This window comes from Ursus americanus, chromosome 17, assembly GCF_024610735.1.
Source record: "Ursus americanus isolate L20-20 chromosome 17, mUrsAme1.1.p, whole genome shotgun sequence".
Lineage (NCBI taxonomy): Eukaryota > Metazoa > Chordata > Mammalia > Carnivora > Ursidae > Ursus > Ursus americanus.
This window is the reverse complement of record NC_142143.1, coordinates 32,060,668-32,088,321: the sequence shown is the minus strand read 5'-3', so window position 1 is coordinate 32,088,321 and position 27,654 is coordinate 32,060,668. Positions and strand designations below refer to the sequence as shown.

At 33.8% G+C, this 27,654-nt stretch overlaps 1 protein-coding gene and 1 long non-coding RNA gene across 8 annotated transcripts in view; one reads left to right on the top strand and one right to left on the bottom strand.

The window, feature by feature from the left end:
- MGAT4C (MGAT4 family member C) overlaps positions 1–27,654 on the bottom strand; it is a 710,947-nt gene that overhangs the window by 144,018 nt on the left and 539,275 nt on the right. The gene's annotated exons all lie outside the window — the stretch shown is intronic.
- LOC123780948 (uncharacterized) lies at positions 39–26,188 on the top strand. Its single transcript, XR_006776549.2, has 3 exons — positions 39–227; positions 19,372–19,465; positions 19,840–26,188. It is a non-coding gene; the product is annotated as an uncharacterized LOC123780948 (long non-coding RNA).

Below are 27,654 nucleotides of genomic sequence, written 5' to 3'. Positions count from 1 at the left end.
CTCCCCCCTGACTAGCATGACCCAGCCTGCCTTCCTGATCTCACATCTGCTGCCAGGTTCACAATCAAGTTCTGCAATCCCGCGAACACACTGACCTCCTGCTTGAACTCTCTAAGACAGCCTGCCTGACCTGCAACTCTCTCTTTAGCTTCTGGATTTCCTGCCATGTCAGATGGGGCTTTCTTTCAATTCCCTGTAGCTTTCTCTGAAGCATCTGCCCTACAATGGTGAGTAAGCTTATCCTGTTTCCAGGTTTTGTTTTGTTTTGTTTTTAAAGTTTTATTTATTTGAGAGAGAGTACGAGTTAGGAGGAGCAGAGATAGAGGGAGAAGCAAACTCCCTGCTAAGCAGGGAGTCTGACGAAGGGCTTGAATCCAGGACCACCTGAGCCAAAGGAAGATGCTTAACCAACTGAGCCCCATGCACCCGTTTCCAGGTCTTTACATGAGTTCCTCTTGTGGAATGGTAGATCTCACAGGACTATTCTACTTACAAAGAAACACAGCTCTTATTCACGTAACATGCATTCAGCAAGTATTTAGGGATTTAGTGAGTGGCCATTAAATACCAGGCACAGTTCTAGCGCCTAAATGTATGTTCAAATGATTAAATGCCTATGTTGACAAATGCATTTACATTAACACCCCCCCCACACACACATACACACATGTTCCCAGTCTTTTCCTTAATAAACAAAAAATGATCAGTATGTAGAACTGACTTTCAAACTAGCCCCTTGTTATCATTCTTTTTTCTTCTCAAGTCTCCCAGGGATCTTTTAGTGATTTGTTAATGTGTCTAATCTAGGTCAGATCACTTTTCAATCCTGCTAAAGATCCTATACTCTAACCCTGCCAGCACAAGCCATTATATTTTCCACTCCACAGATTCTAATCTGCACTACTAATTGTAAAACTAATATTCTTTGCCACTGCATGCCCCTAAAGGTGGTGGAGAATGCCATAGGGTCATAGGCTCTCTGACATTAAAAGCAAGGAATAAGAAAATGAATTGCCCTCTTTCAGTACAAACAGCTGTAAATCCAAGTACATGACCTTTGGTTCTCCTACTCCTGGAGGGAATCTCTTGAATTCACTAATGTTCAGACCACAAGGGGGGAGGGGGAACCCATCTATCATCAAATTAGCGTATCAGTACACTCTAGGCAAATATAACAAAATAAGATATTTAATAAATTGTCTATGAGATAAATCATGGAAGTACAACCCTAAAAAAGCACAAAACAGACATAGTTGAATCCTCTGAGGCAGCCTCAGTTTAGATTTCACTTCACATGTTCGGTTACAAGTCAGAAGGGTCGGTATCCCTAAAATGGTTGCTTAAAAGTCAAACACTGTCCATGCTCTGTTCTCATTATAAGTGTTCTTCCTTTATCTGAGCATGAACTTTATAGTAAAGAACAGATTCTGATGCTGTAAACAAAAACACTTTAGTGATGTAGAAAAACCATTATCAAAGCATGTTGAAAAGAAAAAGGTTAAGTTACTAGAATTTATATTTATACAAAATGTTACATTTACTACCATAAAGCAGTACTTCTTTGACATAGACTATTTCTTGAGTAAATTCCAAACTGCATTATCACGAATAGTCACTGAGAAAGTGATCTATTGGTTGTGACAATAAATTTGAATTGAATTACAATTTTAGCCATAGCTAGAACTAAGAAAAATAAATAAGTGAATTTAGTGTTTAGTGGATCCAACCATATTCTGTAAGAAACTCACTTTTGCTGAGAGTTTAGCTTATCTAGCACTTCATCTGTGTCATTCATTTTTTTTTTTAAGTAAATCATCAGTTGAGTGGTTACCATGTGTCTGGGCCTTTTCTGGATACTGAGGACACTGTGCTGATTCAGGTGAATAAATAACTATTCTCATGGAGCTTATATTCCAGGGGAAACAGGGCCAACTAGTAAGAATTTGCATTGTGTTATGCTCTGAAGAAAATAAAGTGGGATGGCATGATACAGAGTAATGGAGAAGTGTTAATTTAAATTCAGTGATAGGGTCCCTTGGGTGGCCCTGTCTGTGAGGCATCTGACTTTGGCTCTCGTTGTGATCTCTGGGTCCTGGGATGGCCCAAGTCAGACTCGGTGCTCATCGGGGAGTCTGTTTCTCCTTCTGCCCCTCCCCCTACATATGCTCTCCCTCTCACACAAATAAATAAAATCTTTTTAAAAAATAATAAAATAAAAAAATAAAATAAATTCAGTGATCAAGGAAGACTTTTGAAAGGGGTTATATTTAAGCACAGATCCAAATAAAAGATGATGATTCTGGGATAAGCATTATGGGAAGAGGGGTAAACTATTGTCAGAGTGGACAAGAGCTTGGAGAATTCAGGAAACAGGAAGATCAATGTGGCTGAGGGACAGTGAGTGCATAGCAGGGAACGGTATGAGGTGAATTTAGCAAGTTAATTCAGCGCCAGATCACAGAACCTGTAGACAAGAGTAAAAATTTTGTATCTAAGTGTAATGGGTAGCCATTGCATGGTTTAGTGGCATATGTGTGGAAAATGGATGGTAAGGAGTTAACAATGGAAGCAATGGTGACCTGTTAGGCAGCCACAGCAGTGATATAGGTAAGAGGCAATGGTATCATGGAATAGAAGAAGTACTAATGGAAATCTGAGCAAAATAGATACATTTATGACACAGATTGTAAGTACTGAAAGCAAGACATGATGGTGGCAGTATGTGCATATAAAGGAAAAGGAATAATTAAAGGATTGACAATGTTTGGAGTTGAGGCTTGAATATATGGAGGGATGATAGCATAATTTCCCTATATAAAAAAGGAAGGAACTAGTTGAATGTATGTGTATGTTTCACATAGGTTTACTATGATGACACTAGTTGACAGCCAACTGAAAATGTCAACTTGGTAAAAAAAAAAGTGTTACATATAATTACATTATATTATATTATATTATATTATATTATATTATACATTAATGTTATAGAATATAACATTCTATATAACATTTAGTATATATATATACACACACCTAACCCATATAAGTTATATATGTATATACATCTATACATGTAAATTACCCAAACTTGGAAAAGAGATGACTGGGTTCTTTCATAAGACTTTCTATGAACTAGGCCATTTTTCAACTGTATTGTAGGGGTAGAGGCTGACTTGTAGCTTTGTTATTGTTATTGTTGAGTCTATATGAATATAATTTCTATCTGGTGGAATAGAAAAAAAGGTTATAGTTTCTTGCTTGTAAGACATTAACCAGTTTTGTCTCTAACTCGGAAATCTTATCCTAACATTCTTTTATTTACCTGCATATTATATATACGTGCATGTACACATATTTAAACACATAACTATAGCTATTTTGGCACACGCTCTTTGGACCAATTTTAAAAACCTGTCATCAATTAATAAATTAAACAGGATCATTGGTATGTGTTTTATATTTATATGAGATAACTGAATTTATTTTTTAGAAAATTATAATGTAATAAATGCAGCAGTTAAAGATATATATCTGGGAGCCATTGACATGTAGAAGATAGCTATGAAATGGGTGAGCCTATATAAAGAGATAATATAGAGAAATATGTGTGAATGGTTCTGATTCTAGTGTGCAGGGAAAAATATGCATCAATTTTATTATGTGCTCAGAAAATCTCTCTGAGGTTTTGATACCTTCATTTTTCTATTAAGTAAATTATGGATCAGAAAGCTTGAGTAGCTCTCCCAGAGTTTCACAACTAAAAAATGTTAGAAAGCAAATGTAGATCTGGTCAGTCTGATTCAAAATTCTATGTTTTTTTTTCCACAAGAGCGAGATCATTCTCCACATGAAAATAGCTTATTTTTTTTATAGAGCTAATGGGCAATTTAGTCAATCTCCCTTCTCTTTATTCCCATCCCCCTCCTGGTGTGCGTGATTGCCGTAATTTAGGGTTGGCATACTGGAAAACTACCTCTTAACCCATATTATCTTACCCAAAGGAGTTACTTCAAAATTGATAAGTATAGCTCATGTAGGACATGCAAATACTATCACAGTATGAGCCTTTTAGTATACGCAAATATAAAAAGAGAAGCATACATATACGGCAAGATTTTTAACAAGTATAAATGTAAATTTTTTTAACTGAAATTGTATTCATGACCCAAGTAGATGATTAAATTTCCCTATTTTTAACTTATGACTTTTCATGGCGTAATTACAAGAGTATGCATAATGACCATTAGTTAATTCAGAATCTAAAATTATAATCAATTATATCCATATAAAATTTAAAATGTTAATTTTTCAAGTATTACTTCTTCAAATGAAAAAATTTAATTCACAATGAGATTAAAGGCAATGCATAAAGAATATATTATGTAATGCAAATTAAGTAAATGTCATTATTGCTTTCTTATTCACCACTCTTTTTAATATGCATGTTTTTGTTATGCAGGTAAATAAAAATAGATTTAAGGAGCTTAGGAAAATGATAAATCCACATATGTAACTTCAATAACTCAGTGATAAAGAATATTAAGAAAAAAATTGGAAAAAATTAGATGGGGCAACAGTAGTTAAAGGTGATTGAAATGATAATGAACACATCATATTGCCCAAATGGAAGTTTAAAATATAATACCAATTTCATTGACAATGATACATTTATGGTAGACACTAGGTCTTTTACCTTACATATACATCTCTTTCTGGCAAACCACAACTGCTTGAGGGCAGAGATCATAATGATATTCAACTGTGTATTTCCAGAGCACATGATGATGAATCCATCATACATATACATTAATATATTCATTTAGTGTCCATCTCTTATACATCATGACACCTAATCATTCAATTAGAGCCCTAAAAATATAAAATTCATAACAGGATAAAATTAGAATTTTGACCACTTTTGCCTGTTAGAGAAGTCTGCTAATTGATTTTTGAAACAATTCTTTATTAGAAAAATAAAGCAAGTTAATGTTGGAATTTGGCTGCTTTAAACTAGGACGAAAATATTGAAATGTAACTGCTAAAAGTATTTAGAAAGTAAATGTTCACAATGATAAATAAAATGGAAAAAATATAACTTTATCTCTTAGTACAAATATTTTATTTTAAAAGAATCAACAACATAAAACCAGATCCTGAAGGTCTGCAATCCTTTATGCCCATTTAAGAGAACTGTAAACAATATCATAAAATATGAAAATTAAAAATTAGAAAATTTCATGAAAATAATGAATGCAATAGGTAAACTGGGTCATTAAGGAATATTAAATATTTAAAGTTATCACAATCATTCGCAAAAACACAATTGAGGATTATAAGGCCTTTAATGTAAGATGCTAGCGCAATGAATATTTATGGACAGCCGATCATGTGTGAGATAAAGGTTATGAACTCAGAAAGTAATTATTTGTAAAAAATAAATTCAAATTACATAGAGGCTAAATTATTTGTTTAAATGGTTTTTTTTACCCCCCAGAACTTGTCTGCCTTTCATCTCCAATAATTTGTAGAATATTCTAGTCAGATTTCCTACAAACATAGAAACCAAACTTCCTATCTTGTCTTTAAATACTGTTTTTAATTCTCAGGTTAAATATTTTACATCTCTTTTAAATGGCTTGATGTCTGCCATCAGCCCATAGAAATTTTGACCCAGTAAGGCTGAGATAGGCCCTAGAAATCTGCATTTCAATAAGTATCTCCAGCAAATTTGATTCAGATACTGCGTGGAGCCCTTTGTGAATAAAATCTCTATAATCAGTGTCTAAATCTTGCCAATCTCTCTTTGCAGTCTCTAGCCCATAGTCAATATCTTCACAGTTTAATTCTATCTCAGTGCAATAATTACCAACTCTTACCAGAATTGCTGCAGCCTTCCCCCATGACATTGCAAACTGAAAATTAATATTAATCATCCTTAATTCTGAAATTCTTAGAGACCCAGACCCTGCCCATCTCACAAACTTTTGCAACCTCAGCATTGATCCTTTGTTTGAAACTTAACAGATTTATTTGTTGAATTACTGAATAAATCCATGTTATTGCTAGATCAGTCCTGGAAAATCACTGTTTTAATCAGATCGCCCTCTGTATAAGAATGCTTCATGGCTGCCAATCAGAAAAATTAAAACTTCCTGAAATCTTAACTTGATATTATGAAATGTTTTTGAATTACATCAAGAAATCATTGAACTTACATGCACACCAAGACGATTTTTCATAATTCCTTATAGTTCAATCCTTAATTTCTAAATTTTACTCCGTCGATTAATCAATCAGGTTTTTGCAAATCCTTATTAAGAATATGATTTCATGTAAAACACAACTCTTGTTCATATATGTGACAATTTAAAATCTAGTTGTAAAAGACATATACATACATGAAGATATGAAAGTGTGCATGACAGTGAACAGCAAATTATCAATTATATATGTATAGTTATATATATAATATAACTACATACAAATAGTTATACAGTTATATATTTTATATATAAACACACAGTAGAAGACAATTAACATTCCCCTTAGGTAAGGCTTTGAAGAGCTGAAGGGACCCGAAGCACAGACATGCTGAAATAGAAGAATATGGGATACCTTTGGGAGATAAAGAGTAAATCAACTTGGCAAAGGCAGAGGGTTTATAGAGAGTTAAAAGTATAAAGTAAGTTTTAAGGCGTAGCTGTGTTTTAAGAGACATGTCTGCCAGGTTAAAGGATTTGTAAGTTTATCCTATGGGCTCTGTGTTAACTTGATGATTCTGGTGAAGGCAAGTGGGCAGCAGAGTGGTATAAATTAGATGATATCCAATATCTTTAAAATTGAAAATAAAATACTTTGGAAAACCAAAGTGCCTGTTTCTTGCTGTTTAATCATATATTAATCAGTGAGCACTTACTCTATGCCAGGCACTCTGTCAGATGATGAGAACAAAATATTGGGCAAAAACACACATATAAAGTGACTTAAATTTTAATGGGAGAGTCAGACACTAATCAAATAATCACACAACACATTTATAACCGAAAACTGTGACCATTTCAATAGAAAAGTATATAATGTTTTATGAGTATGTATCAGGTTTGTAGGATGGTTTTGCTGAATTAGTGACTTTGAGCTGAGTTCTAAGAGATTGTGCATAGGAGGAGGAGTGTAGGATGGGGAGAAAGCATTATAGGCAGAAGAAAGAACATGTGCGGTGGTCCTGATGTGACAGGGTGCGGGGTACATTTGGGAATCTGAAAGAATGCTAGTGCAGTGAAGAGGGAGGAAGTAAGGCAAGTCAGCCACCTAGCTGGAGAAGGAGCAGGAACTGGATTAAGCAGGGCTGTTCAGAATGTTTAACTGGCATTGCATTGGCTTGAGAAGAGCAGTGGCAGTGAGCCACTGAAGAATGTGAACAGAAGATTGAGGGGCGCCTGGGTGGCACAGCGGTTAAGCGTCTGCCTTCGGCTCAGGGCATGATCCCGGCGTTGTGGGATCGAGCCCCACATCGGGGTCCTCCGCTATGAGCCTGCTTCTTCCTCTCCCACTCCCCCTGCTTGTGTTCCCTCTCTAGCTGGCTGTCTCTATCCTGTCGAATAAATAAATAAAATCTTTAAAAAAAAAAAAAAGAAGATTGATACTGAACTTAAAACAATTCACTTAGGCTAGTATATGGGAAGGGCACATTGGAAGTCTGGAACATGTTCCTACTCAAATGAGTAATTTATCCAAGTAAAAAATGATACCGAATTTGGAATTATGATAATTTGGGAGATAGGAGTAAAAGGGCAGACTTAAGGGATATTTAGAATAAAACTTAGCCAGACTGGCTATTGGAATTCAGACAAAGGGAGATTTTAATTACAACCACTAGGTTTTTAGACAGAATAATTATATATGGATGATGGGCTCATTCATTAAGATATATATGCATATATTTATTTCAATGCACATGAGTTCACTGTTTAATTAATTAAATTGTTTAATTAATTAAAGCTTCATACTGTTTTTAAGTATGTGGTAGGGGAATTCCTTCCTTGTAATTTCTCCTTTTTAAAATATTTTGTTTTCTTAAGCTGGTCCATTATTTGAATCACTGTTAGCATTTCAGAATTATATTGTGAAGTGCTATGAAATTCCCTATGGGATTTTGATTCAAATTGAACTAAAAACCATGACACAAATAAGGGAAAATTAATACTTTTTAAAAAATATTCCATTTTCTAAACTCATTTTGATACCAAAAATACATTACAAATGCAATGATAAACAAATCATTATCATATCCATTATTTAATACAATAGATAGCTGTTTCATCGACTTTTCAAAGTGTTTGATACTGGCCATAGCAGAGCTGATTCTGGCCTCATCAGTATCAGGGTTTAAAACAACTACACTAAGTGTTTATAGATTATTGTATATGTCAAAAATTAGTAAGCTTAAGAATTTAGTAGTATCTAAATTATTCACTTATATTTACAGGTGCACTATGCATGCCGGGAAAAATAGCATGCTTCAAGAACCTGTATGCTGCTTTGCTGTCTGCAACTTCCTTATTTTTATGACTTTTGTACCTCAGCCAAAATTATCTAAATGTATTGGAGGTTGAGAAGCAAGGGCACATAGACATAGAATTACAGTCAACTATAATGGATTAGGTGCTGAGCTGAGGATAAGTGTATCTTTTGACAGGCTGCAAACCATTTACAAAATTATTAAAGTAATAAAATGCAACTTAAATCCTAAACTATTACTGATTCCAAACATGATATAGCATTTTCAAGGATTAGTTTTACTTTTGAAGGGAAAAAAAAAAACCCAACTCTGTACTTGAAATAAAATTAGACTATTAAATAGCCTTAATCAGTAGTATCTTAATAAATATGGTGTAACAATATTAAGAAATCTAAGTAACCCTTACCTTCCTATCCTTCCATAGTATAGCAGCAATGTACATAATGTACAAGAAATTTACATAATGTACAAGAAAAGTTACTTGAAATAATAAATAATCAAAATAACTCAAACATTTAAAAAATTATTCAAGAAAAGATAACCCATTATCAAATTAATCAGAGTATTAAATAAAAACCATGTATCTTGAAATATTAAACTCATCTTTGGCAAAGGCATATAATTATTAAATAATTGTTTTAACTTCACTTGCCTATTTTGAATTAAAATTGTACACTTATAGTTTGGTACATTACCTCATTTACATTAGTTCTCATAACAATCCCACTTATGAAGAAACAAAAGCTTATTGAGTTCATGTGAAGTGTTTAAAGTGACATTTCTAGAAATACATAATTCTAAAAACTGAAACTACACTTTTTATTCTAATACAATACCAAAGCTCATACTCTAAATAATTACTCTATGGTAACTTTGGTGTTGAAAAATGTATTTCTACTAGGTAATATTAAAATTGAAATTGCAAAATATGATAACCAGTACAATAATACAATAATGACAGTTATGCCCATATAAAATTGTACATTTTTTAAGGTAAGTTATCATGTCTTATTTTTCAATTAACAGTGTTTATCACAAGGATTTTGAGAAGCATTTAATAATTATTTACTGAATTAGCAAAATAAAACCTCATTAATCAAAACTAACTGGAAAAAGCTTAATCTGAATTAACGAACATTTAGAAATCAAAGATATCTTTTTAAGGTATAATAAAGTCTACTAAAACATTTATTGAGAAATATCTATGAGTTAGCCCTTGATCAAACAGTGAATAAGGTATATTGCCTGCCCTCAGTGTGCTACTGTAAGTACAAATGACATATTTTCTTAAAGATTTTATTTATTTATTTGACACACACAGAGAGAGAGAGAGAGAGAGAGAGAGTGAGAGAGCACAAGCAGGAAGATTGGCAGAGAGAGAGGGAGAAGCAGACTCCCAGCCGAGCAAGGAGCCTGATGCGGGGCTCAATCCCAGGACCCTGGGATCATGACCGGAGATGAAGGCAGACGCTTAACCGACTGAGCCACCGAGGCATCCCACAAATGACATATCTGATAAAGGGGTAATATCCAAAATATATAAAGAACCTATAGAACTCAACACCCAACAAACAAATAATCCAATTCAAAAATGGGCAGAAGACATGAATAGACATTTTCCCAAAAAAGACATACAGATAGCCAACAGATACATGAAAAGATGTTCAACATCATTCATCATCAGGCAAATACAAATCAAAACTACACTGAGATATCACTTTACACCTGTCAGAATGGCTAGTATCAAAAAGACAAGTAACAAGTGTTGGCAAACATGTAGAGAAAGGGGAACACTCTTACACTGTTGGTAGAATGAACTGTTGGGATCACTCTGGAAAACAGTATGGAAGTTCCTCAAAAGTTAAAAATAGAACTACCCTACAATGCAGCAATTGCACTACTAGCTATTTACCCAAAGAATGCAAAAATACTGATTCTAAGGGATATGTGTACTGCAATGTTTATAGCAGCATTATCTACAATAGCCAAATTATGGAAACAGCCTAAGTGTCCATTGTCTGACAAATGGATAAAGAAGAAGTGCCATATTTATCCAATGGAATATTATTCAGCCCCCCCCCCCCAAGAATGAATCTTGCCATTTGCAACAACATGAATGGAGCGAGAGAGAATTATGCTAAGTGAAAAAAGTCAGTCAGGGAAAGATAACGTGATTTCACTCATATGTGGAATTTAAGGAAAAAAAGAACTAAACAAACAAAGGGAAAAAAAAAATAAGAGAAAGGGAGGTAAACCAAGAAACAAACTCAACTATAGAGAACAAGAGGGGTGGTGGGGGTGGGGAATGAGTAAAATAGGTGATGGAGATTAAGGAGAGCACTTGCTGTGACGAGCACTGGGTGCTGTATGGATGTGTTGAATCACTATACTGCACACGTGAAACTAATATTACACTGTATGTTAACTAACTGGAATTTAAGTAAAAACTTAAAAAACATTGCACAGGCAGCTGCCAGGAGTAGGATGGCCATTCATGATAAAATTGTAATTGTATTTAAGTATTCAAAACATACTGGTTATTTTATCAAGTATCACTTGTTTTAATAAATTCGGAAGTTATTCAAGAAATACTCAACATTATTCTAGTGCTGTTTCATGATTTTAAATGTATTTTGTTTGGGGCACCCGGATGGCTCAGTCGGTTAAGTGTCGGACTCTAGATTTCAGCTCGTCATGATCTCAGGGTCATGATCTCATGGTCATGAGATCGAGCCCCACACAGGGCTCTGCACTGAGCACAGAGCCTGCTTGGGATTCTCTCTCTCCCTCTCTCTCTGCCCCTCCCTCTGCTCTTTCTCTCTCAAAAAAATAAATAAAAAATAAATGTTTTTTGTTTACAAATTCCTGTAAGTAATCTCTTTTTCAACATGCGTATGCAGCACAGCACAAATTAGTCCAAATTTAGTCTGACTGACTGGAAACTTAAACTTCCCAGCCGCAGCTTTATCACATTAAATTGTTTTGGTGATTTATTAAATTTTTCCTTGAGCATTATCATCAGTAATTAAACAAATTTGCAGTACGTGCCTTCCCATAAAATGTACAACATCCTTATGAAGTCTGAAGTATTTCTTCCAAGAGGCTATGAAACTAAAAGTCATGAGGTAACATCACACAACCCCAAACTGACAAATGTTTTAAAATAACTCTAAAAATTTCAAAAATGTCAGCATCAAGAAATACCCAAAAGAAGGAAAACAAGAGAAAAGAAAAAAAAAAAAAGGCTCAGGAAGTATACCAGATTGAAGGATTAAAATATGACAACTGAAAGCAATGCATGATTCTGGATTTTCTTTTTCAATAAAGGATATTACTGAGACAACTGAAGACATTAACAAAACCTGTAGATTAGATAACAGTGTTGTAAAAGTGTTAATTTCCTGAATTTCATAGCTGTGCTGTGATTATGTGCTTTCCACTGTTCCTGCTGCTTGGATCATGAGGGAATGAAATCATGCGTGGAGGTGGTAGGTAGAGACAACCTGAAATTCAGTGTCTGGTGTAACATTGTCTTTATGCAGGCTTTCTTTTTGCTACTGCCCAGGGCCCTGTGTCACTATGGCTTCATTCTCTATGCTGTCATTCTACGTTGAGTAGAATCTTATGTAATCTAAGCAGCATCAGGACTCTTTGCAGCACTTTTATTTTGTGTTACTTTGTTTTTAAATGAATTTTATGATGGAGATAAGAATTGTGAAAATATTAAGAAATACATTAGTCAAAAGATAAACATAGCTGCCAGGAGTTTTTATTATTTTTTACTCTCCTACTCATTGATTTTTAGTAATGATAGAAAAGGGAAAGGGAATGCATCACTTTCTTCTGTTATTTCCACTCAATTTGTTAAGCCTGAAGACCTCAAATGGATAAGCAGATAAGCACAGTAAAGATAAAGCCGAGAAAAAAGTAATATTTACCATGTATCGGGTCTTCATAGTCTTGCCCTGCTTAATTTCTAGCTTACTTTCTGGTAAGTCTTTACCTTCCCCTTTATCCTACTCTCTATGGGTTCTGAACCGCTCGGACTTCTCTGAACACACCAAAATGTGTTATAACCTCCATATGGTTCTCTCTGACTAGGGAAGATAATTTCTACTCCCCAAACCTCTTCTAACTGAAGAAAAGATATTCGTTTTTCAACTCAAGCTCAAGCTTCACTCCATGCGAAACGTTTCTTATTCTTTTCCCTGCTAAAAATTTATTCCACTTTTTTGTTTACCTATTGTTACCCACATGGATACGTTTCCTTTATTAGCTCATCTCTAAACCTACACCTAATAAAAAGCCAAGCAGATAGCAGATGTTCAATGAATTGTTAAATGAAGCGGAGAGGCATGGAACATTTAGAGGAGCTGAGATAAAATACATACAGGCAATACAGATCAACCTTTTCTGATCTACTCTTACCTTTGGGTGGGGAGAGATTAGAGTGTATTTCATACTCAAAAAACACCAAGGCTAAGAAACAAAAGAGATAGAGAAAGAAAAATGGAAACATTTATAGAATGAAAATACTTTAAAAAGAGAAACAAGAGTTGTATATTTAATGATTTCCCCATTTAGCAAGATTTTCTCATATTAGAATCTAGCACAGGAGACAGAGACAGCAAAAACGTGTGCCAGAAATGTTCCATGAGAATTCAGTTCTTCTAACGACACATGGTTTAGAAGTGGAAAAGAGGTGGGGGACTTTTTACCATCTCAGGTGTTACAGCAAGCAGAAGAGATAGGATCAGTTGCTTGGCTAGAGGTTTCCTTGTGACTGGAGTTTTTTGAACTTGGTGGCTGATTGTCATATTTTGCCTAGGTTTGAGGCAATAGTTCTGCAATAGGTCCTACAATGAAACTTCAATTTCTGAAACTGGAACAGTCCTGAGAAAACCAGGATGACTGGTCATGCAACGAGAATTCTCATAAGAGGAGCTAGACTACAAACTCAGTGTGTTTAAAGGGTCATTAAAAATGACCTCTTAACCCCCAGGTCATGCCATTTAAACCTAGACCATTTCAGAAAATCTTTTGAGAGTCTCCCCTATGTTACAGTGCAGATTTCCTTGTTTGATCCCATTAATACAGTGTTAACTTTTCATGAATACATATTTCACTATCTGTAATATTTATTATACATTTACTGTGTGTCATCGGTTTGCAAACATTGTTTCAATGTCTCATTTAAAAACCTGATGAGGGGCGCCTGGGTGGCATAGCGGTTAAGCATCTGCCTTCGGCTCAGGGCGTGATCCCAGTGTTATGGGATCGAGCCCCACATCAGGCTCCTCCACTGTGAGCCTGCTTCTTCCTCTCCCACTCCCCCTGCTTGTGTTCCCTCTCTCGCTGGCTGTCTCTATCTCTGTCAAATAAATAAATAAAATCTTAAAAAAAAAAAACTACCTTTAAAAAAAATAAAAATAAAAAAAATAAAAACCTGATGAAGTAGTCACTGATCTGATACATATTTTTAGATGAGCAATGCCAAGTTCAAGAATTTAAGTCATTTGCCCAAGCTGGCAAAGCTAATGAATGATTTCAGAAGAATGTTTACCTATATCAGAGCTTGAACACTTGGTCATTCTGTTCTCTAGCGGAAAATCTAAGTATGAGACATTTTGCTGGGTATTCTGGGACCTTCCAAGAGATATTATGCACTGTTCTGAAGCAGTTTCCTATCTTATATGGGAGTTAAATGTAAATAAACCATTAAGATATTATTGAAAATTTGCATAGCACTTGCAGTACACAGCCTTTTCACGAACATTAAGTCAATAATTATTCTAATAGCTCATTAAAGCAATAAAATCAGGAGTTTATAATCCTCATTTAACAGATCAGGAATCTGAGATTCAGGTAAACTAAGTGACTGTCCAATGGCTATTGATTATATAGTTGGGGATTAGAATCAAATAATTTTTTTTCTTATAGGCTAGTCCTTATTTTACTTAACTGTGCTGCTTGAAATACACATTGCCAAGTAAAATTATATCATAGAAGTTAATCTTAGGATTATGAATTTTGGTGATCTTTATGATTTGCATAACCCAATCTTATCATGTTGAAATTCCATAATGTTTGCTGAATGAATGTATCTGCATTTCTAGAGCATTTCTCACCCACAGAATGTATTTATGGGCTTTGCATCCAGTAATTATTTATAGAGTGGATTCATACAGGGACCAAGTTGCTTCATAAACAGAAATGGTCATTCTGAGAAGCTACGTTTAGTGTCTGAAAGAATCACTATTGAACCAGACTGGCTTTATAATCCCAGCTCTTCAACCCTCTACCTGTGTAACTATATAGAGGTTACTCACATAGCCTCTCTCTCTGTGCCACGTTTAGTAAAATATGAGTAATATCCTACCTACTTCAGAGTAGGTGGTTATAAGCATTAAATAAGTCGATATGAATAAGGGCTTAAAAAATGTTCTGGCACTTAGTATTATATGTCTTAGCTACAATTATTATCATAGGATTAATTATTAGTATTTTACTCAGAAATCTTCAACTGAATATAGGCTTGACCACTTGTTTGATCTTGGGAATATTAATTTATATCATTGAGCTCAATTTCTTCATGTGTAATATTTGATAATATTTTCAAACTAACATACTGAAAATACTTAGTGTTTAATGCAACAAAATTTAAATATTTTTCATATTATTTAATAAACATTGAGTAACTACAGATATCAGGCCCGTTATTAGTCTCTGAGGATGAAAATGCTTTTAAAACAGTTGAGAATCTTGTTTTTTGATATTTTATTGTGGGATACAGACATAATAATAAACTATTTTCATAAATATGTAATTACATAAAAAGAAGCCATGCTCTGCCAGAACACTCAGTTAGAGCTAACATAGGCAACATATAACTCATCACCTACTTGTCTTTTGATTTATCCAATTTATTCAGTTGTCTATACAGTCTTTCTTTTTTTGTACATTCTTTACATTTGCTAAGGGCACACCATAGATTTTCAACTCAGAGCAAAAAGACCACCCCCATGTATACTATAGAACACATATATATATTTTAATGATTAGAACTTCATTGATTTTTTTCTTAGATTAGTGTAAGAAAGCAAATGAAAGTAAGATAACCTCTATGATGGTAACAAAGTCCCAAACCCAGGTATTCTGACTCAATGTATTCTACATATCTTTAAAATAATTAATATTAATGATCCAATTTATTAAAGTTATTAGAACTATTGATGACTTTTCCAGGTATAAAATTATGGAGTCATTACATTTTAAAATATAATCATAAAATTATATGCATAGAGGGCCATGCATATACAATTTTGAACATGAAACTGTCACAGAGAAAAATGTTAGCTAGCAAATCTACTTAATGCAAGCATTAATGTTCTGTGGGAGACTTTCAGTTTAGGCTGGGATAAATTGTGATCATGGTGGTAAATTGCTTAGTATAAGGAAGAGAATAACCTAAACAAGAATTCCTATATTTCTTAGAAGAGGTCCCTGTTACCCCTCACCTAATAGTGATTTTTATTACTATGAACACTTAAACTCTGTATCAGCAACTTTCATATTGGGCAACTAAATTTATTATATATGAACATTTATATATTCTTAAAATTGCTAAAACAATATGACTCACTCATCAATTTACTACACAAGGAGGATATATATAGAAATGCTGATGTGAGTTTTGTAATTATTATCATACCTCAAGCAGTAGTACCACAAAAGAAAAATTATTTAAGGATATTCCAATTAGCTACTTTATTTTTATTCAAAATGTTGTTTTTTTTTAAAAAGAATATGCAAGAGATCAGCAGAAATTGGTCACAATGAGGTATATTTTATACAATTATGAATATATCACATTTATTTGCATTTCCGAAAATACATTTTTGCTCACAGTAGTAATCCAGTATCTTGTGTGACCTTCCATGGTATTATTTCTAAACAGTAGAATATCTTGCTAGTCATTTGATAGGGAAATGTTAAAATATAACTTAGTAATATTTTATATAAATGTGTGGAGAGATATGTACACTAGGATAAACTTTTCTCAAATATAATCATCCTAAGGAAAAGCAAAAATAACAAAAAAGGGAATTTCATTAGCTATTTCTTTTTTTATGCCTTTTTTCCTATTTATGACTTCCCTACATTTAATTTTTGAAGGTTGCATTATTTTATGATCTATAATATTATATTGATGTTTCTCCTTCTTCCTCTCTTCTTTGTGTTTATGCTTGCTTATAGTGTGATATAATTTGTCTCCAATAAACAATGTTTTCGTTGTGTAGAGAGCACAGTATTGTCACAATCATATACAGAAAGGAAAATACCAGTATTAAACAGATACTCCAAATGCCATGATCTATGTTTTTTACTATAAAATTCAAAGTTGGTTGTTCTCATCAAACAACACACACACACACACAAGCAACTAACAGTAAGTTCATCTTCATTTTGAATATTTCTGTTTTCTTTGCTTTATTACACTAGATCTCCCTTTGTGTCTATGGACTTGCCTAGTCACTTCTTTTTCATCTTATTTTTTACAAGGTGGTAAAGAATAGTTAAGAACCCAGAAGCAGACATATCTGGGTATAAATTCTCTTGTTTTTATGTTATCAGTTCTGTAAATTAAGTCTTAATTTTGTTATTTGTAAAATTTAGCTAATAAAGAGTCTCCTAATTTATAGTTCACTGGAAGGTTAAATGAGATAATGCATATGACATTCTTATAATACTTGACGCATGCATTACATCGACTTGTGTCCCTCTTTCCAATGTTAAGAAAGAAATTTTCTTAAAGTTTCTGCTCTTCATTACCTTCTTCCATTTCCATGGCTCACGTTTGTTAGCTCTACTTATAGTGAAAGTATCAGCAATTCCTATAATCTAAATATCCTTTTTTTAAAATTTATTTACTTAAGTGATCTCTACACTTAACATGGACCTCAAAATCATGACCCTGAGATCAAGAGTCACATGCTCTTTCAACTGAGCCAGCCAGGTGCCCCTAACCTAAACATTCTTGATGAAATGATATTAAAGTAAGCTTTACATAGCTCCATCTTAGGATAAAAATGTTATCGTTAATTTTAAAAGGCTGAGAAGTGAGAATAAATGTGTTATTTTTGGAAATAAAAATAAAAGAGAAAAAATGTATTGTCTGGTTCTCTCTCTTATTTACATTTTTTGTAATAAGCTTAGAACTTATATCAGTACACTTACTTTAAAAGAATATTAACATTTGGCTACTTGGCAGTCAGAATTAGTAGTATATTAATAATCACTTTCATATTTCCACAAAAATTATTTCAAGGTATATCAGGTGATACATACAATTTACCATATACAGCATAAGTTCCCATAAATAGGAAACTCAGTTGTCACTTAAATTATTGTAAATACTTACATTATTATAGATATTGACTTAAACCACATGAAGAATATACAGAAATTTATAGAGATAATTAGTTTTTAAATAAAGATTTCATAAAAAGGAAAATATAAATTGATAACATATGCTAATAGGAACTGCATGCATAATATAATTTGCTTACTTAGTTCACAAAGCTAGATAACGAGAAATCAATCAAAACTCATCCCTTTATCTTATGTTTCTATATCCTCTTGTTCATATCTCAATTTTACATCCCAAATTTCTCTTAAATCTGGTCCATCCTCTTTATCACCACACTTACTATGTTTCAGGACATCATCAGTTCTCCCCTGGACAGCCAAAAACCTTATTGAATCCATCTTCTCCCTTTTGTTCTTAGCCCCTTCCCATGGATCTGCCAATGGATTATTCTAAAATACTCATTTAGGCTTCTCTCTCAGCTTTGTTAAGAGCATGGTTTTGTGATGCCAGATAGATACATTTTAGTGCAGTGGTTCTTAAACTTTAATATGCATCAGAATCATCTGAAGGTCTTGTTTAAAAAATAAAAAAAAAAAAAGTTACCCAGGACTTTATCTCAGAGTTTCTGATTCAGTAGTTTTGAGGAGACCTTGACAATCGGCATTTTTCCAGGTGATGGTGGTCTTGAGACCATACTTTGAGAACTACTGCTTTAATGTGACCTAAAATGTTCTCCATGATCTTGTTTGCTTCATTCTCAAACTTAATCCTTCACCATATTTTCAAATTTATTCATATTCCATATAGGCCTAAATACTGTGGGCTGTTTCCATATTCCATACAGGATATGTCCATTCTTTCTGAAACATCCTTTATTTCACTACTCCATTGTTCTGCAACCTGTCTACTTGGCTTGCTGATGATCACATTCAAGATTCGGCTCAGGGGGCGACTGGGTGGCTCAGTTGCTAAGCGTCTGCCTTTGGCCCAGGGCGTGATCCCAGGGTCCTGGGATCGAGCCCCACATCAGGCTCCCTGCTCCACTGGGAGTCTGCTTCTTCCTCTCCCACTCCCCCTGCTTGTGTTCCCTCTCTCACTGCCTGTCTCTCTCTCTGTCAAATAAATAAAATCTTAAAAAAAAAAAAAAGATGCAGCTCAAACATAGTTTTGGCTTGGAAACATTCCCAGACTCCCTTCTTGTATAATCTTCTTGTCTTATTATATCACCCTCAGATAGTACCTGTGCATGATACTTACCAAAATGTAATTAGCAAGTGTTTTTTCATTTTGTATACTATCCTTATGAGTTACTTACCTTATTTATCTATATATATATTCAGAAATGTGCCTGACATTTCAGCTCTGCTAATATTTACTATAAAGTGAAAAATTTACATGCCAATCATTGAAAAAGGACATAGAAATAACAAAAAAAGTCTATTACATTAATAATATTCTTGGTGTTTTCTATTTATTTATTTAGATACAGACATTGAAAAGTTTAATATTTTACTCAGAAAATTTCAGACATCTTATAAATACCCAAGAACTTCCTATGGATGTGCCCAGAAACCAGGGTAAGTTACAAGTGATGTTATTTTATTTAAAGAACTTTCTTTTTCTTCTCCCGCTGTTTTATCTTTTAAAGCTCTTTTAATGCTGTTCTTATTTTTATAAATAAGGATAATTTTTTATGTGTTGTGAATTTTAACAATCATATAAAATATTGATAAAATTATATATTATAACCTACATAATTATTTTTAGGGTGAAACAATACAATTTTGCTGTTTTCATTTTCCTTATTTAATATGTACTAAAATGGTAAAGAGAGAAAATGTTTGTAATATATTAAGTGACTGTTCATTATTACATTATGTTAAAGAATATATATTGCGAGCTTACTACATGGCAGTCACTAACCTAATTTATGTAATTTCCCCAAACGCAGAGATAACAGTGAACAGTGAAGCCGCAGATTGAGCACATCTGCCCCTTTACTATTCCATCATCTCATCTTCATCCTGTATAGTGTGGTTGGTTATTAAATTTGTGTGAGAATACCAGCATATTATACAAGTGACCTACAGCCCTCCCAAGACAAATTTGTGTCAAGTGTAAGCTCCAGCAAGGGGATGCGGCTACTGAGGAATTCTCGTCAACACAGCAGAAGTTGGAGGTAGAACAGAAGATATAATTGTACAGCCTAATTAGAAGAAGCAACCGTGATACTCAGTGTGATGGTACAATAGGGTTACCTCCCTTGGAATATTTTCTGGGACTAACCCACAACATTCCTTTTTTCCCCAGTTTTATTGAGGTGTAATTGTCAAATAAAAATTGTATATATTTAATGTGCACAATATGATGATTTGATACATATATCAGACATATATATCTAATATATATCAAATATATAGCCAACAATTAGGCTAATTAACACATACATCACTTCACATAGCTACCTTGTTTGTGTATGGTGACAACACTAAGATCTACCCTGTTAGCAAATTTCAAGTATAAGATACAATATTATTAACTGTAGTCACTATGCTGTACATTAGGTCCCCAGAACTGAATTATCTTATAAACTGAAAGTCTGTACCCTTTGACTGACATTTCCCCATTTTCCCCACTTACCAGCCTCTGGTAACCACCATTCTACTCTCAGCTTCTGAGTTCAATTTTTTTAGATCATACATATAAGTGAGATCAGACAGTATATTTGTGTAATTTCATAGCATAATGTCCTTCAGGTTCATCAATGTTGTCATAAATGGCAGGGTTTCATTCTTACTATGTTTGGAAAAATATTCTATTGTATATATACATTATACTTTATCATTCATCCATTGATGGACAATTACTATGGCTATTGTGAATAATTTGTCAATGAATCTGATTGCATATCCTTTAGATATATACCAAGAAATTGAGATTGCTGGATCATATGGTAGTTATATTTTTAATTTTTTGAAGAAACACCATACTGTTTTCCATTATGGCTGTACCAATTTACATTTCTCAAAACAACGTACAAGTAATCCATGCTATTTCTAAAGATGAATAGGTTTTTCTTTTAACTTTCTTTAACCTACATTAATGCACAAAATCTTTAATAAAATAACAAGACAACAATTTTTGATGTGTATATTAAAAAACATGTCGAGAGAGGAGCTATTTTAAATATGCAGAAAATTCTTTCAAGTATACCTGCAAACTAGAACAGAACTATCCTAATGAATATTTGATTTCCCCTAATATCTAAAAAAAACCATGGTGGGATATAAACTCCTTATGCATTTGGAATTCATAAAAATAAAAGATTTTTGTACTATATCACCAATACCCTAATATTTAATATAATATATATGGACAAAAGATTTCTTTGAGAAAAAAGTACTATTCATAAAATAATTAAAACACTGCAAAGGGATTTGCAAAAACTATCCTATGATTACATTGGATATAATACATGTGGGATATGTCTCTTTCTACAAATCGTTTACGTCTAAATCTTAGCCTTGCATTTTCATGCTTATAAGGACAGATTCTTATTATATTGTGATTATTCCACTGGACTGAGGTTTATAATTTATTATTACAGAAGAATTCTAGTCTATTAGGAACAATCATTAAAAAAATATATTTAGTTGCTACTAATAATGTAGAAGGCAATTTGCTTATACTTATCATTGAATAAGAGTTTCATATTTAAAATGATTAGAAATTATGAAAAGAAAATGTAAGCACAGTAAATATACTAATAGAAAGAAGATTAAGTAGACAATTTGCACAGAGCATATTGGCTGGGTAGAGTGTTTGTAATCTCCGTACTCCTTAGTTGAGGGCATGGATGTTCAGTTATGCTGAGAATCTAATTAAGAGCAGAATGTTGACTTTTTCTCCTTGCTTTTACTATTCTCAGAAGATTAAATTGCCATTTCTTGTCCTTCCACATTCTGTTTATTCATCACATTTTTATCGTTACTGTTTTTGTTTATAGCTAAGCAACTTTAGCAGAAATTTCCCTCTAACACTGCTCTCCCGCAAACAGAAATGCCTGGTCATCCCTACTGATTGGGTAAACCAAGGGCTGCCTGTCACTAGATTTAGGCCCAGAAAGAAACACATGTAAAACTTGTTTTCAACCCAGTAAATTAGGAGTGCCTGGCTGGCTCAGTCAGTGGGCATGCAACTCTTGAATTCGGACTTGGGGGTTCAAGCCCCAGGTTGAATATAGAGATTACTTAAAAATAAAATCTTAAAAAAAATAAACCCAGTAAATTAATATTAAGATGCTTACATTAGTATTAAGACTAGCTTTGTCATTTCATTGCTAATTTTGTTATGAGCTTTTTTTTTTTTTTTTTTTTTTTGCCAAGATGTGCCTCAACAATGCGTACCTTATCTGACTCAACTGTATTCCCATCTTCTTGACCAACATCCCTGAATTCTGTTCTGGCCTTCATATCCCACCTCTGTTATGAACTTGTTCTCTGATTTTCTTCCAGATCTTTAGATCTAACCTGCTTCTCTGCTACTGCTTTTTCCAATTCTATACTCTTCACATTCTAAGGGTTATACCTGTTCTAGATTAAAGCCTTTTTTTTTAAAAAAAGGTTTTATTTATTTATTTGACAGAGAGAGAGACAGCCAGTGAGAGAGGGAACACAAGCAGGGGGAGTGGGAGAGGAAGAAGCAGGCTCCCAGCAGAAGAGCCTGATGCGGGGCTCGATCCCAGAACACTGGGATCACACCCTGAGCCGAAGGCAGATGCTTAATGACTGAGCCACCCAAGCGTGCCTAGATTAAAGCCTTTTTTGATAGTAATTTAAGACTTATTCTGCCTCATCAGAAGTTAGCTAGCTAAGCCTAGCATTGATACCGATACCAACATAAGATTTGGAGGTAACACAGAGTTGTGCTAATATTTAGAGATAAGAAATGGCAACAGTTGTACAAAATACAACAGATAAGCAGTCAATTAGCACAAACTATATCATAGGTACAATTATTAGCTATATTAATTAATATTATAAATGATTTTTTCATGGAATCTTTCAGATAATGAATGCTTCATGAATTGTAAGTATATTAACCTATATAATGAAAATTTTAACAACTGATCTGACCAATTCTACATCTATCAAGAACTTCTTTGTTTTCTTTTTTAAAGGGGAGGGGGAGAGGAAGAGGGAAAAAGAGAATCCCAAGCAGGTTCCACCCTAGAGGATGGGGGCGAGGTTGTCAATCTCACAACCCTGAGATCATGACCTGAGCCAAAATCAAGAGCCAGAAACTGAACCGACTGAGCCCCCAAGTGCCCCCAAGAACTTCTATCATGACTACTATCACTTCTATGATGAACATTAGAGTTAGCTAAACTATGACTAAGTGAGGAATAGAATGTGGGAAGAAATCTCCATAATAAAAGCAATTTTTTTTTTAGAATTTTGCTTTTACTGTTTTCTTTGTACCAAACAGGAGCAACGTATCTTCTTTTTAATTTTCAGTGTTCAATATTTTTAACTGAATTTGATATATTATGAATTATTTTTCTAATAAAAATACATTCATTTCCTAAGCCATTGTCAACATTCCAATTATACTTCTATAGTCTTTTCTATCAATGATGTTATTTGTCGCTAGTTTAGATCATCCACTTCTAAAGTTTAACCAACCACTGCTTGAACATCTTTAAAAATGGGAATGATATTCTTCCTACTACATTGTACAGCAAAGACTTCCATGTCGAGCATTTTTAATCCATAGGCCAGCCCAATTCATATACTTGAATTTTAAAGATTCTCCCTGATAGGGCTCTAATTTAATTCCATATAAATGGAGCCCTCCATTGATATAAATTAATATTTTGAAAATCCTTTCTTTTTTGCTTATTAAAATAAAATTAATCTTTTTGGGTTTATAGTTCGGTGAATTTTGGCAAACCTATGCGGTGGCATAACCACCACCACAATCAAAATAAAGAATATTTCCATTGTCTAAAGGTATGTTTTCACTATCCTTTGTAGTATTTATTTTTGTCCTACCCCCAGGTCCTGGCAACTACTGATATGAATACAATTCCTATAGATTCACCTTTCTTAGAATGTCATATAATAAATCTTTTCTTTTTTACATGAACTATTTCATTGTTATTTAAAGAGAACCTATAATGGGCAAAAAACACAAACAAAAAAGCCCTAAAAACAAACAATAAACTTGTTGTAATGAGACCCTAGACACTGTGTCTTCCTGTCTTCCAACTTCAAAGAAAATGCTATTTTTCAGGGCTCAAGGCTTGGAAATATTAAGAGAGTTATTTATCTAAATTGCACCTCATTAAGAATATTTCATACCATTTGAGAACGGGGAATCTTCAGAAATCCAAAGATATTCTTGAATTAGGAGAAAGTTATCTTGACAAGTAAAATAACAATTTTATCTGAGGATTCGCAGATAAGACAACCAAAGCATTTACATCCAAAGTGTACGGTGGTGGAAGATGAGGCATTATGTCCTGCTGAGATAAACTATTGAGACTTTGCCTGTCTTAAAGTACACTCTTTGAGTGAGCAGGGATTAATTTCTCTTTGCTGCTACTTCTCTGCTCAGGTAATGGTGGAGTATTTTTCAAAGAGGAGCATAAAACAGCTACACAGAAGACAATGAGAAATGATTGAAAATTCTAGTGATTTTAGGGGAATGGAGTTCATGTTGCCCATTCAAGAATAGTGATGATTTTCCAGTGGGAAAAATAGAACTGAAAGTTGCATACTTTGTGATAGTTTGGTGGCAGAATGCAAAAGAAATGCTTTGAAATAGCATTTAAAATTTCCTCAGGAGCATAAACAGTTTATCTTTCTTGCCTGTGGGCAGCAGGGTATAGCATATGGAGCACACATACAATATGAGGGAAAACTGCCAAACAGGAGGGACATGATCATTCTGTCTCTGTGATCCCAATTTGGTCTATGGATTCTAAGGCACTATTCTTGCTCTAGACATGCTGGAGATAGATTAGGGATGCATAAACATATGTATTAGAAAAATACCACCGGAAGAATCGGAAAGTTCAAAAGAAATAAGAAATTGCATAATCTACATAATTCTACTGAGAAGGAATAATAATTCTCTCTACAGTTTGTTTTAGGTATGACATTGGAGAAGTTTGAATCAATTGGTTTGTGCATTGTAGTTTATAATTATGGACCTATGGGGAATTAATTAATGTAATTTTAAAATCCCACTGGCACTGTAAAAGAGAAAGGACACTGAAGACTTGCCATTCATTTGAATTTACAGGCAGGAAAAATAAAAGTGCTAATACTTCATTATAATGAAATTATTTATTGAATATTGAATATCATAATCATTATTAAATTATGTTTTAAATTTTAAATAATACAAGTAAATGTGTAACTAATAAATAATAATTTTTAAATACATTTTAAAGGATATCACTGAAAAGAAGTTAGGTTATGGTGACTGGACAGAAACTGATAGGTTTTATGTGGAGATAGAGGAACATATTATAGAAACTGGTCATTTATTCCTTAAACTTGAATCTAGTAATGATTTTAATTTTTTCCCTTTTTTTGATGAAGACTCAGTCTTCTATTTCTAGAATTTGGGGTGATTTTAATTATCTTTTCTATTTGAAAAATAACACTCCAAAGAAAACACTGGACTTCTCACATCATTATTCAACTTCCCAACCAACTTCAGAGAGAATTGGTATGGCAAAATTATTTGGGTTTCTCATTAAATTATTTTTCACATTTTGTTATAGCTGGAATCTCATCAAAAATGTTATATATAAATAATTTATTAAGGTAACTGAAATTTTCAAGGGTGTAGTGCATTCATTTCCAACCTGCAGCCTTTCCTATGCAGTAATGACATAGTATAGTAGCTCCCTGCCTGAAAAAAAAAATCACAATAAGCTGTACAAAATGAACAAAAGGAAGGTAGTAGTATGACAGTGGGAATGAACAATAGTAGGAAAAACAAGAAATCAAAAGATCCTGAAAAATACTGCAATTTTTTTTTAATTTAAAGATTTTCCTCTTCTAGCCCCTCTTCACATATGTAGAAATTAAAGGCACTGAATTTGTATTAAAAAGGGAAATGATGAGGGGCACCTGGGTGGCTCTGTCAGTTAAGTGTCTGCCTTCCTCTCAGGTCATGATCCCAGGACCCTGGGATGGAGCCCCGCATGGAACCTGTTCAGCAGGAAGCCTGCTTCTCCCCTTCCCTCTGCCTGCTGCTCCCCCTGCGTGTGCTCTCTCTCTCTCTCTCTGTCAAATAAATAAATAAAATCTTTAAAAAAAAGGGGGGGGGAATGGTGCTTTCTAAGAGCTGCTGCCAACTGAAAAATCTTTCATTTCTTGAAACTCCCCACTCTTTTTTTTTTTTTTTTTTAAGATTTTATTTATTTATTTGACGGAGAGAGACAGCCAGCGAGAGAGGGAACACAAGCAGGGGGAGTGGGAGAGGAAGAAGCAGGCTCCCAGCGGAGGAGCCTGATCCGGAGCTCAATCCCAGAACGCTGGGATCACGCCCTGAGCCGAAGGCAGACGCTTAACGACTGCGCCACCGAGGCGCCCTGAAACTCGCCACTCTTGAAAACACCTTCATATGCAAACATATAAATGCCACACTTCAAATCATAAATCCAGTTCTTTTCTTCCAGAGCGAAAAAACAGAGTTAGGTTGTGGAAAAACACTTGTCAAAAGACCTTCAGCTCCCCCTTACTCAGAGTTGGCATTAATGCAATTACCTAGTTCTCTGAATGCTTAACACAACTCAAAAGGAAGGCTATATATTTAATTCTCATAGGATTTCATTTGATTATAATTCTGACTTTGAAGGACACTTGACGACACCTTTTCCTTTTCATGTCCCAATTGCAGCTTATCACTTGGTGAATTCTATTTAACTTTCATTATATTTGGGGGTAAATGCAGAAATAGTAACAAAATTAAAGGAAATCAAAAGTTCTAAAATCCAGGGATTTCTGAAAGGAAAGGCACTCCTTTTCCCCATTTTCTCTCTATTTGCTGCTGTTCACTCTTTAGGGGTGAAGTTTAAGAAAGTTCACTCTTAGCTTAGAACAACGACATACTTCCTTGACTTAATATATTTAGTATAAATCAATACTTTTGGCATCTGAAACAACATAAGGACCTTAGAACCCCTATCTCTACGTACCCTACTACTTACCTGTCCATTTCCTCCTTCCCAGTGGCAGTGATAGTGTCATGCATTTTAATTCTCTAAGTATTTATTTACTCTTCTCATTGATATTTTTTCCTCCCCGTATTTCTGTGCTTCTAGCTGTAATTATTTCACTTCATTGAAAAACTCACTTTAGTTGGACCAGCTGATAATAAATTCTGTTTTTTGTTTTTATAAAAATCCCTTAATATACCTTCATTTCTGGAGATATTTTTACTGGGTTTAGAATTTGAGGTTGGCAGTCATCTTTTTCAGCCTTTGAATAACACACTCTTTTCTAGCGTCGTTGTTTATTATAAAGTCTACTGTAAGTGATGCTGATGGTCCTTTGAAGAAAAGTATTTTTTTAATTTTGAGATATTCTTTCTGTTGTTGGATTTTTGTTTTTGTTTTTTAGGTTTTGAGGTTTTATTTTTATATATTCTAAAGTATGTAGCTTTCATTAACTCTTGTCTTTTCATTCAGTTATGGAAATTCTTGCCCACTGTTTAACTTATTGCTTCTCTCCTCCCTTCTCCTCTT